Source organism: Octodon degus, unplaced genomic scaffold (assembly GCF_000260255.1).
Source record: "Octodon degus isolate 3935 unplaced genomic scaffold, OctDeg1.0 scaffold00018, whole genome shotgun sequence".
Lineage (NCBI taxonomy): Eukaryota > Metazoa > Chordata > Mammalia > Rodentia > Octodontidae > Octodon > Octodon degus.
In genome coordinates, this window is record NW_004524594.1 from 23463477 (window position 1) to 23479408 (window position 15932).

The 15932-nt window shown below is 34.0% G+C and overlaps 1 pseudogene; it reads right to left on the minus strand.

Annotated features, from left to right (window-relative positions):
* LOC101574855 overlaps window positions 1-14270 on the minus strand; it is a 53580-nt pseudogene extending 39310 nt beyond the window's left edge.
* Window positions 14271-15932: the final 1662 nt, after the last annotated feature.

A 15932-nucleotide genomic window follows, 5' to 3' on the forward strand; every position in this document is an offset into this window, starting at 1 on the left:
CTCCTCTCCTCTCCTCTCCTCTCCTCTCCTCTTCTCTTCTCTTTTTCTCTCTCTGTCTCTCTCTGTCTTTCTCCCCCTCTTCTTATTCCTCTCCCTCTCTCTGAGAGATCTTTGGATTATGGAGCTATTTCCCTAAAATAATAATCAGGATTTTTTTTCTTTCAAGAACAGAACAGAATTAGAAGACTATAGAAAGAGTGATGGTGGTTCTAGAACCAGACATTGACCAAAAAATACCATGGTTTGATACTATCTGTATTTTGAAAAGTAATTGGCCACTATGGGTATAAAAAATCCTAAGAGAATTTTACTATCTGCTGTGACAGGGTCTCAATATAAGCATGTTAGAGTCTTATTCTTTGTTTTTTTTAATTTTATAACTGTAAATGTTCTTGTGGTAAAAGTTGATGTTTTGGTACATATATACACTACTGATCAAATAAGTGTAGTTTATATACTTCTTATCTCATGAATTTATCATTTTGGGATCTCTACCACTAACAAATATGTTATTGTACAATTTAAAATAGCTAGAGGAGGTGTTTGAATGTTCTTCAGAAGAAAGAAATAATAAAAGCTTGTTTTGAAATTTCATTTCCTTCATGTGCTCCTTTTATTTTTGTTTCCATTTTTCCCTACAATTCTCCTTACACTTCTGATGGAGTCCTGATTACACTGGGTTGGACTTAGTTTTCATAACTGTTCTCTGACTGGAGTTTGAGGCTGTAGGAGTTATGGTGTAGTCACTTGCAGCCATACCTATCCAGTCCCTGAAAACCAAAAATGTGCAAGAATATTTACTACGTAATCAGAAATGAGTACGTTAATGCTGCAACAATGGCCAATTTATCGCTTAACTGAGTAATTATAATCTTCTTTCTGTTTCTTACTAGTAACTGGTAAAAATTAGTATCTGCTAATTTAGATTTTTGAGAAGTAGTTATGAAAGAATACATATAAAATGCAAACAAATGTGTCTAACAGATAGAAATTGGTTAACATTAGAATTAATGTGTTTGTTGTTTTTATAATTTATAAAATTGGATATTCAAGGAACTATTATATACTTATAATAAATATTTTAAAGTATTTATCATCTAGAAAATAGGGTTCTTTTGTGATAGTGTGAAACCCAAGACAGAAAAGCAAAATTATCTGTTTCTTGGCTGGTCAAATAGCTCAGCAGATTGCAGCTCCTGCAAGCAGGTGCAGGGTTCAGGGGTTGGATCCCTGGGCATGCAGTGCTGGCCACACCCCCAGGACACACTGAGATGGCAATTGAGACTGGGCGTGGTGGCTCATGCATGTAATCCCAGCTGTTGGGAGGCTGTAAACAGGAGTATCACTGTGAGTCTGATCTAGATGCAAGACCCTGAACACCCTGTAGTCCCTTCCCTAAAATACAAAAAAAATGAAAGAGAGAAAGAGAGAGAGAGAGAGAGAGAGAGAGAGAGAGAGAGAGAGAGAGAAAGTGAGAGAAAGAGTAAGAAAGAAAGAGAGAGAAAGAAAAAGAAATTATCTGTTTCTTTTTTGAAATTATCTCAAAATTGAAAAATTTCTGAGCAGTATAATGATTGGTCACATTTTTCAAAGGACAGAAAAGACCTGCTTTGGAAGCTCCCCTAGCATTTACCCAAAAGATTAAGGTCTTTTTTCTATGAGCTAGAAAATACTAAGCTGTTGCCGCTTAGCCCTCACGTGAAGACTTGTCCTGGGTGAGAATGAGCCCTACACGCAAAGGAGATACGCAGACCACCTGAGACTCTACAAAGACCAACATATTGTCAGCCACAGGAGACCAAACTAGAGATGAAAGAGTTGGACAGGAAACCCAAAAGCATATGGAAGGATCGTTTGAGTATTCAGCAGAGTACAACAAAACAATTTAATGCATGCGTGCCTGATTACTGTTCAAAAACTGTCAGAAAGATTATAGGGAGCAGTAGCTAGTTCTTACCTTCAGTCGGAGGCAAACCTACTACCAGCCATATCATAAGACTCATATTTCATAGAGGGTTTAAGAAAAGAAGAGACACACAGATAAAAATAAAGATCTAAGAAGAACAGTGATGTATGCAAGAAATAGTGACATAAATAAATTATATTTCTTATGCAGTATGTAAAGCATTTAAAATATAATTGATGGCTTAAATGAAATTAATTTTACTTTACTATGAAACTAATAATACTGTACTGTGAAATTTATAAATGTATGAATAAAGTAGAACACACTTTGAGAAGGGAAAGTTAGGATACCAGTGCAAGAAGTTTAAAAGTGAGTGATATTTTAATGAATAAATTAAATATATATGCAATAATCTAAAATAACTCTAAAATAATTAAAATGTCTACTAAACATATACGAGATAAATACTCACATATATGTGCATTTGGTACAAGATCTCACTCCCCAGCTAGCACCCATAGTGATCCTGCTGTTCTCAGCCTACTCAGCACTGGGATTACAGGTGTGCACCACCACACCCAGTCTCAGTGGTAAACTCAGTGCTCCCGGGATTGAGTCTGGTGCTGCATGTTGCCTGGGATCAAACACCAGTCTCTGTGATTGCCTAAGCAGGCAGTTAGCCCGCTGAGCTATCTTGACAGCCCTGACTTAAATATTTTTTATTTTATTCATTTATTTTTTATTTTTTATTTTTTGGTGGAACCGGGAATTGAACTCAGGCCCTTGCACTTGCCAGGCAAGTGCTTATTCCACTGAGCCATCTCCCTGGCCCCCTGACTTAAATATTTTTTTAGAAAACTACAAATGAGCTTTGCAGGGTGTACATGCCTGTGATCCCAGCACTGGGACAGCTGAAGCAGGAGGATTGCCATGAGTTCAAGGCCAGCCTGGCCTATCTAGAGAGTACAGGACAGCTTGAACTATATCAGGAGACCTTATCTCAATAAACAAACAAAAAAAACAAACAAAAAACTAGTTAGGATGAAAAAGCAAGAGTAAATACCAAGTGGAACAAATAAAAATAAATAGCAAGATGATTTAAACTTAACCATATAAATGATCGTAATGAGTGTAAATAGCCTACGTATCCCACTTAAAATGCATACATTTTCAGATATTATGCACAAAGTGAATTTCAACTGTACTCTGCCTGCAAAAGACTCAGCTTGAACATAAAGTACTCATAAATTAACATAAGAACACATGAGTTAAAAATATATACCACATAAACTTAATGAAAAGGAAATTTGGGTAGCTATATTTATATTGGGAAAAGAATTTCAATGCACAACACATTAGTTCAAGAGCTCATTACTTAGTGATAAGTCATAAAATTACGAATAATATAAAATTTTGAGCTTTATATCGCTAAAGCAGAGCTTTAAAATATATATGACTAGAGCTATGTGATCTACAAATAAAAACTTGTATTATAATTACAGTACAAAATATTAATACTTCCATATTACTAGCTGATATCATTATCAAAAATTAGCAAACAAGTCTATAGAAAAACAGAAAAGAGAGGCTGGGGAGATGGCTCAGTGTAATAAGCGCTTCCCCGGCAAGTGCAAGGGCCTGAGTTCAATCCCTGTTTCAGCAAAAAAAAAAAAAAAAGAAGAAGAAGAACGAAATCAGAAAAGATATGAAAAACTGAAGCAACACCTAAGTAACTTGAGTTGATTAATATTGACAGAACATTCTAATACTGGCTGGCTGAAGGGTTCTGTAAAATTAGATGTGGAACACTTGCAAACACAGATTATTACAGTTCACTCCCTAAAACTAATTTCAGTGAATTTAGGAGGTGTCAATGCAATCAGAGTAAAGTAACCAAAATGGAGAATTAGCAATAGCATGGGGGGTCTGGGGAGATAGCTCAGGCATTTAGGCAGCTGCCTGGCAAGCACAAGGACCCAAACTGCATCCCTGGCACCACCTGCCTTGCCGGCCCAGAACCCTGGGTACAGTGTGCTGGCCACCGATACTGGGTGTGGGGGTTCACACCTGTAATCGCACTGCCAGCGAGGCTTAAACAGGAGGATTGCTACACATCTGAGCTGCAAATTGAGATCCTGTACCAAATAAATAAGTAAATAATTTTTAAATAAATAAATAGTATCAGAGATGTCATCACTAGAAATAGTATTAAAAGCATCTCTGGAAATGTTTCAAGTGCTAAAAACTAAATAACACCCTTTTAAATCACACATGAATTTAAGTTAAGTGTAAAAAGGGTGCTTTGAAGCTAGTTTGAGCTTCATGGACATGAGACACTATCTCAAAACATTCAGGCAGGTTTGTAAATGACCTCCCATGTCACGGTATATAGTGACAAGAAAACCTCTATTAGAAAAGAATGTTTCAAATGAACATCTCAGCTTCTATTATAATAAACTGGAAAAAGAAAGCATTTACCTTAAAGTAAAAAAAGACAGTAATAAAATCAGATCACAGATTAATGAAATAGAAAATTCAAGTATAGATAGCAGATAATGTATAGAACATGATCCTCTGCACTGTCATTCACTAGGAAAATGTATGTATGTTAAAATCATCGTGCAATATGAATATGTATTTAGGAAACCAGCTAAAAATTAAAACTCTTAGTAATAAATACTAATAAAATGTTGGTCAGGACATGCAGCAACTAGAACTTTCACATACTGGTAAAAGTAAACTGTATAAAATTTCACGATGTTTTGATAAGAGTTTGGGCATTTTCTTACAAAGTCAACCATATCCCGCATCTATGACATCACTTATTACACACTTAAGTTTTTATGTAAGAGAAGGCTCATTTTCACACAAACACTTGCATACAAATGTTCACAGGAAGCAGCTGTATTTACATTAGTTCAAAAATGAGAACAAATTAAATAGATATCAACAACCAAAAGGACAACCATGATGTGCTACAGTCTTAAAGGAATGTTGCTTATGAATAAAAATAAAATAACGCTATTCATGTTTTGAGATGTTAACTACTTTGGTATTAGTAATGTTACCATAAGTGTGTACATTTGTAAAAACTTATCCTTTTAAACACTTTATGTATGGTCAGTTTCTGCCATGTCAATTATATCTCAATACACTTAAAATAAATATAAAAAGAATTAGTAATCCAGCTTGTCTTTTTTTGTGTGAAATCCTCCAGCTATCAGATCTACCTTCCCCGCTCCTTGCACATCGTAAGCAATCTATGCTATTCAGTTATACATTATTCATATACTGTTAATCTACTAAGATAATCTGTGTTCATATGTGTGTATACTATATTTATTTTTATATAATCAAACTAAATTTATTTCTATTTAGCTATTAATATCTTTTCATAAATTAATAATATTTTCTTTTCATACGTTGTAGAATTAAAACAATGAAATCCTTCAAAATGCCATATAGTTTCAGATACACTGATGTTTTATATTTAAATTGAGATATTTATGTAGACTTTATAGTTTCATTTAAATGTCACATCATATTTATAATTATATGTAATAATATAAATTTTTAAAACTCTCGCCATGGAACTTTAATGAACTCTATGCTCAGGTAAAGACTCAACAAAAATATAAAGACAAAAGAAAGCTGTTCATTATGGGTAGCTAAATTTTGCTCTTTATGATATAAAGACTGGTAATCTAAATATATAGTGTAGAAACTAAGTTGACTGACTATTGATACTGTTTCAGTTATTTTTCTCTCCTTGTGGGACAAATACCTGACATCCAAAATGAGGGAAGGAAAGGTTTATTTAGCTTACAGTTACTGGAGGTTTCAGTCAATATTCAGCTGGCTCCAAGGCAAGGTGGCACATGGCTGAAAGCAACCTTTCATGGCAAAGAGCAGAGAGCAAAAGAGAAGTAGCAGCATCAATGGCTACAGAGAGCAGATCTCTCTCCTTATGTTACTTTCACACTATCTGCTCCAGACTGGGTGTAGCACTCACACCCGATATCCCAGCAGTGCTTGGACCCATAATACCAGCCTTGGATAATGCTGGATAATGAATTAATCACAAACTCTAGAACCATACCTCAATGACTGCATGAGGCTTTGAGGGGACAACTACACATGAACCATAACAAGTTCTGATATCTATATCCAGAGTCTTCTGAAAGATGAATAAATTGGAAATTAACAAGAAATGAAAATATTCTTCTAATATCCCATGCAAATGGATGCATTATCAAGGAATTAAGAAAAAAGAAAGACAGAATTTTCAACCTATTCTAAAGGAAATATTTTAATATCTATACGTGCAATAATTATGTCAAATGAAAACTTCAGATATGCAAAAAAGGAAAATAAAAGAAATTACATGACTATATCTAAGTGGACATTGAATTGTTAAAATATTAGTGACAAACTTTAAATTAAAAAAAATACTTTAATGCTGGAATTCATGGAGAAAGCACAGCCTTAAAGGTACTAAGATCCTCTATCATATTTCAGATAGGATAAAAGTCCTAATTCATTAGACTTTCAGGAGTAGACTAAACAAGCAGTGAAATGTAGGGCAATAATAAAAGAATATTTAAAGCACATTAAATTGACATACTTACAGAAAATTATAATTAATAATAATATTTATATTATGTGTTCAAATAAATAAACAAAGCATATTTAATAACATATGGAAATATCAAACATATGGAGTAATATTCAGTTAGTGCAAACTATATTTAAAATATCTCAATGTTCCCTTAATGAGATAGTCTCAATATAAGTACAAAGATGAAACTTAAAGAGAAGAAAATACTGTCAGTAGATAAAGAATTTTTATTGGAAATGAAGAAGGACCTTATAGCAGCACATTTATTACCCAAACTACTGACAATGTTTTTGACAAATGCATATATACTCAAAATTACAAGTTTCACATAGAACTAAAAGAAATAGAAAAGTAAACAATCATTACTGGATATTTAAGCAATTCCATATTGCTGTTTATCACACAAGAAAATATCTTAGGCTATGGAAATGCTTAACCTAGATACCCAACAAAAACTTACAAACACATTCACATATACACTTTGCCAACACAGAATCCTTGAGTTTAAATTCTTATGGCTATTTCCAAAAAATACATTGTATTGTTCTAATCTCATGCATACTAATATATATGATAATGAGGCAGTGACCTACTAGTCATGTTTTCCTAGTTGATTCTTTGAATTTAAATTTTAATTCATTTATTTTTATTTACTTTTTTTTTTCTGTACCGTGGATTGAACTCAGGATCTTACACTTGCCAAGCAAGTGCTTATTCTACTGAGCTATCTCCCCAGCCCCTAAATATTAATTTAAAACAATATAAAAGTTTAACATTTGTTCCTCAGCCTCCATTAATGGAGGATATAATATTTCAACTTCAAATAAATTACCTGACCTCCTAAAAATCAAGTAAATAGCAAAAAATTTTTAAAATTCTATGAAATTATTAAAATCAATGTTCATAATTTTATACAAGTTATGCAAATATATAATATAGCAGAATTCACTCTCAGGAGAAATGGATTACATTAAAGGAAACATCACAAATAAGAGCTGTGGAGATGGCTCAGTAGAATAAGCGCTTCCCTGGTGAGCACAAGGGCCTGAGTTCAATCCTCATTTCCACCAAAAAAAAAAAAAGAAAAAAAGAAACTCAATTGTTAGAGTCCCACTGCAAGAAATTTAAGGGAAAAAAAGCTGAAATCAAACACAAATTAAGAAGGTAGAAAATAGAAGTAGCACAAAACCATGACAGAGAACAATTACAGGACAGAAGATCTAAAACCAGTTATTTAAATTGAAAAGTTGTGATGAAATTGATAGGAGACTTATGAAAAATCAACTTGAGAAGACACAAATACTTTAAATCTGGATCAAAAGTAAAACTATCAATTCACTATTACACGTCCTAAGCAAATAATAAACCATATTGAGAATGCATTTTAATATCTATGTGACATAGACATTCCTAGAAAGTATACACAAATTACCAAGTCCAGTAAAACAAACAGAACTTGAGTGAAATCACATGCATTAAACTGAATTTCTTATATAAACCTTCTTATACAGCAATTCTAGAAGCCACATGGAATCCATCATGAAGAGTAATATTTATAAATAATGGTTCCTCCACAGAGGCTTCTGGTTAGGAAGAGGAAGGCTGCCTAGGGACGCCTTGAGAGGAGCACTAGTGATGGATTCTCTCACATATATCCACCTTTGAACGTGAATAAGGAAAGAATGCTTAATATACCACAAAAGTGCAATTACATGATGGCAATTCTATGATAAAATCTATTAGAAAACAGTAATATTACAGAATTTTTTCCATGTGAGAAAAATATAATGGAAAAAGTTCATAAATCAGGATGAAATGTTGAAATTGTTTCCTCTAAAATATATGACAAAGCCTATGAGGCACATAGAACTTTTACCAAAGCTTCAACTTAACACTGGAAACAACAGTAGCCAGTAAAAATAAGCAAAGGAAAGACATATAGGTTTTGTACTTGGAAAGAAAAACTGATGTGACATTGAGTAGATGAAGCAGCTGTTTATAGAGAAAATCCCTAAGAATGTTTACTTAAATAATACAACTAACTCATAGAATTGGTGAAGTTACCAGATATAAACTTCAACTGTGTTTCTGCTTACAGTAATAAAAAATAGTGATGAAAATATTAAATAGGAGCACTTACAGAGTATATATGCAAATAACTGTATTTTCAAGATTTGAATATCAAACATACAAAAATGATAGATAAAAAAGAAAATTATATGTTAAAAAACACAACATGAAATGACTGGAAAAGCCAATATTACCAAGAAGACTAAAACTTAAAAGTACATAGAAGGTTAAATGCATCCTCAAACATAATCCCATTATTATTTTATTTAATTTTTCATAATCCCATTTTAAACAGCTTTACTGAAATTAATGCACATAGCATGTAACTCATCCTTTAACATGGCTGTATATCAGTGTTTTGGGCACACTCATGAAGTTACAACTATCAGATGTTTTAGCATCCTCACTGTTCACAAAGGAAACACTGCCTTCGCTGCTAGTCATGCCTGAGTTTATCACTCTCCTACTCAATTAGTTGCTCAAATGCCTAGTCTACTTTGCCTCTGTGTGTTTGGCTATTCTCAATACCTTCTTGATACCTCACAGAAATGGACTCAGGCAGCACATGTAATTTTTTAGAAGAGTTCAATGCCACAGATACAATCCTGACCAGTAGGAAGTAGGCACAAAAGCAGTATCCTTCCTTTGCAATTTAAATAAGATATTTCAGTAGTATTTATTAATGTCTGTTATTAGAACTCATCCACTTCAATTTAAGACCTATATAATCAATATTATTTCTATTTCATGAAACAGAAAATTACCTGACAGGCTCCAAATTGAGGTATATTAATTCTCAAATTTATGTTTGCAACTGTATGTGTGTGGTGATGCACAGTTTTCTGCCATAAGGCCAGAGGTGGTTAACCAAGCACAGTTGGATTCACCAGGTGATGACTCCTGTATCCTGTAATGGTGGAAAATGCATCATGAAGTTATACTTAGGGAATGGTCTATGAAACAGAAGCATTTTAAAAAAAGTGATTTAAATAAAGTGATATGTATTTATAATATATTGAATAGAGAATGACTTTTCATATAATAATATGAGTTAGAGTCAGTATTTGGAAAGCCATCCATTAATATTTATATTAATATTTCACAAACGTGCAACATGTTTCATGTTCAAATAAATTAATAATAGCATTCTTAATTTTTTCTTTTTATCCTTCTTCTATATGTATCAATTTTTTAAAAAAACAACTTACTGAAGATGGAACACTGAGCCATTTACCAGCAGCCATGGGTGGTCTCTGCCAGAACGCGAGATGCCAATCCAAGATGCACGTGAGAGAGAATGTAGAAATTTCTGTCAGGAACAAATTATTTCATTCACATAATCAGTATGATAGCTTCCATTATTTAAAAAAAATTGTATAAGTTTGTAGAATTCTTAACGTTTAACAAAAAGATCAATAAGCTAAGCCATGTGAAGTTAAATACAACTTTTGGATTGCCAAAAGTTTCCACCAGTGTGTTTTTTTTTTCTTTTTCCGGAACCGGGGATTGAACTCAGATCCTTGTGCTTGCCAGGCAAGCGCTTATTCTACTGAGCCATCTCCCTGGCCCCTCCACCAATGTTTTTAATATTGATTGAAAACTAAATCTTAGAAGTTTACTCTTGATATTTGCTGTTTTATGTCAAAAGGGATGATGCTATTCATGCAATATAATAGTCATCCATGTTAACAGAACAAACCTACCAAGATTTAAAAAAGTTTCTAGACACTATGCATTAAATTCTCTAGATGCTGTGACTAAAATATCAAGATTTTGACCTTAGAGGAAAATTATGTACATACTACTAAAGAAATAAATGACATGGAGCAAAAATGTGGTTTTCTTGACACCAGACCACTGTTAACCTTCCCCTTCCTGCCTGCACTGGTAGAATACTGATGGTTCAGACAAAGTTGCAGCAACTTATTTTCCTCTGACATAAACTCACAAATTAATGAAAGACACAGGTAAAGGGGAATTCTAGAAGTAAAAATGTGAACAGGTTTGGTCCCCAAGATTAGGGAAACAGAGGGGCCTGGCTTCTCACAGCTATCATCAGCACAGGAAGGGACCTCAGCCCGCAGGCTCCAGCACCCAGCCCAGGAGTCATCAGTGGCTGCTGTGAACTCAGCCCTGCCCTGTAATAACGGAGCCCTCCAGCAGCACCACACAGGGCTGAGTGCCCTGGTGAGGGAGAGCTCTCCAGAGACCACCACCGGTAAGCTGCCCCGAAAGAGCTTCTCCTCAAGGACACCAGGGCAGAGATGGAATGCGAGGTTCTGAAAAGGAGAATCTGGGATGGCCAGTGCATGCCCTAGGAAGCCATTGTCCATCCTGAGAATACGACACTAGCTCTTCCCATCAAGTCACCAGGTGCAGTGGATCTGAAACTGCTGCAATCTTGAAAGTAGCAAACAGGGCCAGGGAGATGGCTCAGTGGCATAAGCGCTTCGCTGGCAAGAGCAAGGGCCTGAGTTCAATCCCTGGTTCCACCAAGTAAAAGAAAAAAAAGTGCCAGTGAATCACCCCAAACCATACAAGGATGAAAGGCAAAGGTATAAAAATGCATAGAGCAGATTCCATTCCAGAAATCTCAGAACCAGACAGCACTAGGTTACAGTAGAAAAAGTCGGGATGGTTGGTGGTTAGGAGTAGAAAGAACTGATGAGATTACACACAGGCCCAGGACAGCAGAGGATGCTGAGTTCTATCTTTTCATCTGACTGTAATGACTTCTGTGTATCACTTTGTGATCAGTCTTCACCATGAGATGCTTAGATTGCTTTGTTTGGAGCAATTGTATACCAAGGTTGGACCAGAAAATTCCACTTGCATAAGCATGACTTCCTAAGCAAAGCAAAATCTGGAAATAAATGCACATTAGCAGTGAAAAAATAAATTCTTATAAAGAATATACATGGATTATATATATGTATGAATGTATATATATGTATGTATATATATATAATACTGGCTAACATAAAGCTTTTAATTAAGTATTTGAAGCAGTGAAAATCTTACCACTTCTTTCTCATCATCTATGTAAGTCAGGCTAGAGTTCTTAGAAGAGCAGGACACCAAACTCTCAGTCCAAGTTTTCTTTTCCAGACCAAAGTAATAACAATTGTTGGAAAATGTGAACCACTCATTTGGACAATGAGCACAATGATATGCTGAGGAAAGATTGTGGGTTCCTATCAAAAAGCAATGTGAATTTTAAAAACTGAACATAAATTTCTATTTTGCAATTTACATAAACACGCACATGTATGTAACATCTGCGTACTCCATAGACTGGTATATATCGAGTAAAACACGGTCTTATAAACAAAAACAAGAAAGGTCAGCCTCTCGTCTTGTAATTAACATGTTCAAATAAACTTTTTAAAAAAGCTTCACCCTATCAGTATCTTGAAATAAGTGAACAAAATCTCTTTTCTATAATAGTAAATTCATCTCTCATCGTATTACTTAAGAAGGAAATTTGAGCCGTTGTGAAGATTGTACAGTAATTTTAAATGTGTATTCATATTTATTGAACAAATGTAAATGTCTCCCATAATCTTTATTTATGAATATTTAGTGACCATTTTATAGCTTGTTTTCTCCCCAGAAAACCTATTATCATTTCTTATGTTCTGAGATAGAGGAAAATATATAATCTCTGAATATATAAAACTTTGAAATTTATTACATACCTTTTGGAGTTCTTACCAATGAAGATTTGTTCTGGTCCTCTATTATGGTAGCTAGAAAGAGTATTTCTTATAAATATTAATATGCAAATAAACTAAATTTCAGAACTTCATTGGAAATTTATATGATATTTATAATTAGAATAATGTGCAAAATAAGTAATTTTACCAAGATAATTAATGGAACATAGAAATTTAGGGGAAAATTATTTTAATAATAAAAGTGTAATGGAAAACATCAAAATCTTCTAACTATGAAGTATGTATTTATGTTTTTCAGTAAAGTATTTCAAGTTCCTAATGCATATCTGAGTTATGAAATCACAATGACCAAATATAATTAAAAACAAGTACTCATTATTTTCCTTTATTTTTTATACTTTGGAAAAATTCAGAATAAATATCCCCAGTGCAAATAGATATTTAAATTGAGAGCTATGTCCTCTGATTTTGTGAACTTTCAGAGGCATTCTCATTCAAAACAGTAGGATATTCTTCTCTAGGCTTTGAAAATTACACTCACGGGGACTACAAGTCACCATCAACAACACAATGACAATTAAGCTAAGGCTGATGGCTCCCAGGAATCCAGCAAGGAGCTTCTATGGAGGTGATGCACTTCCTTTTGCCCATCTTTCAATTCCCCTTTACTTGTATCTCACATTAATTCATGAATTTATATTAGAAAGAAATAGAGGAATATCAATTGGCACTGAACCATCAGCCTTACACCAGTGCAGGCAAGAAGAGGTGGGTTATGTAGCTAACCTATGTTTTAATAGTATATCAAGAAATCTAAGTTGAGTGAGAAAGATTGTGTACCAATTTTTAATGATATATTTCATAATATAGGACAAAAAGGAGTATTTTCCTGGGATCAGTATTTATGATTAATTAGTGCCCAGTTTTCTAGTTTCTTTTCTCATAAGATTTTCAGCATCATTTTTTTCACATAAGTTCACTTAGAGACAAAATATAATCTGTACAAATACCAAAACATTGGATCATTATATACGTCTCTGTGTTTTCAGCTGAAAGAACTGTCTACCATGTATGATATGGTAGCCAGAAAAACAAAGTAACTCTTGTACAAAGAAATACATAAATATGACTCTAATTTTGAAATTTATATGTTGTGCAGACTTAGAACAATATGGAACAAAATTTATTTAATCCAGAACATTATTAAAGTGATAAAAGATTTTTGGAAAAATACTTCAGTAATTACACAATATAATTACATAATGCAATTTAAATCAAATGTACAATTTTCTTTTCATTTGCAACTTTGAAAAGTTCAGAATAATAGCACGTGTTTAATCCAATAAAATGAGAACTCTATTCCTGATATTAAGTAATGTTCGCAACCTTCAGTTATTGAAGGACAACATTTCCTTATTATCATTTAAAAATATTCTTACAGGAAATAATGATTGTTACTGTGACCATCATGGTGAGTTTTAAGCAGAAGAGTCCCAGGATCCCAGCAATGAGCTTCTCTGGAGGCCACAGGAAACATGTAAGAAGAGAAAAACATGAGACAGAAGGATGGAGGTGATCCTTCAGGTCACATACAAGGGAACTCAGATGCGAGGGGAAACACAAACTTGAACCTCAAAACCACAATTACAGCTGTAATCTGCCTTTACACTATCCCATTGCATTTTCAGTAAACATAATGCTCTTTGAATTCTTCCTCAAAGACTGGAATTTTCAACCATTTGCAAGTAAAATTACTGATCATGCCTTCAATCAGAATAACATAGCTCAGTTTAGAGCTGCTGTCTTCACAAATGAAATAGGTGAGCTTGTTTCCTACATTTACGCACACCCTTGAAATTCAACTACCACATTACTGAGCAGTGGCACTGACAAAAGTGTTACCTTTGCAGTGCTGGCAAATGCCTTTGCCTGAAGACTCCTGAGAGGCGTTGCTAAGGCTCAATTCCACACGGGTCATCTCCTGCTCAGTTAGGGACATGGGACCTGTAGCCTCTGCAGGTGTCCTTTGCTGCTTCTTTTGGTTCTTGGCCAGATTCGGCAATCACTTCTGCAGATGAGGGAAGTCAGGGACTGTGCTGTGAGCGCTGTGCTTCAGGAGCTAAGAAAGCGTGGGTGTGGCTAGGACGTGAGGGTGGGGTGGGGAGAAGGGCGGGAAGGATAGGGAAGACTGATCGGTGCTTTAAGGTGAAGAAACTAAGACTTTCCTTAGAAATTAGCTATGTGCCATTGTAAAATACAGATTAATTTACTTTTGACAAATTTTTATGGGCAGACAATAAAAACAATAAATTAAGATGTTCATGAAAAATATAGAAATATATTTTTAAAAATATAGAAAAACATAGAAATAACATGTCAGTTTAAAATGGAATATTTTAATACATGTATGAAAATTTATAATGCTATCATAAAAGTTGTGTGTAAACTTTTATTATAAATTGAAATGCAATAATAGCTTAAAAATTGTGTCTAAACATGAAATAAGAAAGATGATATATATTAACTCTTCATTATATTACTGTAATAATTTAACTATACAAAATGATTTATAGATCATTAAGTAGTTTTAGTATTTGAGTAATGCTGAAATATTATTAAAATTTAAAGATATTATATGTTTTAAAAGTTATACACAATACAGACAGTATTAGAAATACTACAAGTGATTTTTAACACGCATTTTACTAAGACGATTGGTCACTCTTATAATGATTACAATTTGAAAACATAAAATGGTAAATTGAAGATTTACCCTAGAACATTTTGGCTTCAAATTCCAGAACTCTGTGGTGATCAAAACAGGTCAGAATCTATAATCAACTGTGATAATTCAGATTATACAATTTAAAAGCAGGTCCTGGAGTTGGTGATATCTAACATTACCTCTGGCAATGAAACTGACAACATTGGAATGTTAAAAGGAGAGTAAGCATCTAATAAACGAATTATGCCACTAAAAATGCAAATATGAATATGTCATGTAGAGTACCTGTTGAATACTTTTAGTCTTGGTCTTCTAAATGTATACTATTTTTAATGTCATATCAATTATTACTATACTCCCTTTAAAATAATTTTTTTTCTGTATTTTAGGGAAGGGTCTACAGGGTGTTCAGGGTCTAGATCAGCTGTGTATTGATTCTCCTGTTTAAAGCATCCCAAGTGCTGGGGTTACAGGCGCATGCCACCACACCCAGTCTCAATCTCAATCTCAGCCCGACCTGGGGGTGGGGCCAGCACAACAGCTCCAGGGATCGAATGCCTGGCCCCTGAGCCTGCTTGTAGGCACCTTAATCCACTGAGCTATTTGACCGGCCCTTAAAATAAATTTTTAAAAAGGTAAAAATAATAAATTCATCCTCAAAGACTAGAACTTTCAGTCATGTCTAAATGAAATTACTCATCATGCCTTCAACTGGAATAACACAACTAATTTAGAACTCCTGTTTTCACAAATGAAATAGGTGAGGTTGTTTCCTAATAAAACAGTTAACTCTGAAGAAAGCTCTTGAAACTAAGTAAATATTAACTATGATTACTATTTTAGCCACAATTGCTTTGCAATTATGTGGCATGTGAGTTAGATGATAAAGAGGAGGAGGAGGAGGAAGAGGAGGAGGAGGAGGAGGAGGAAGAGGAG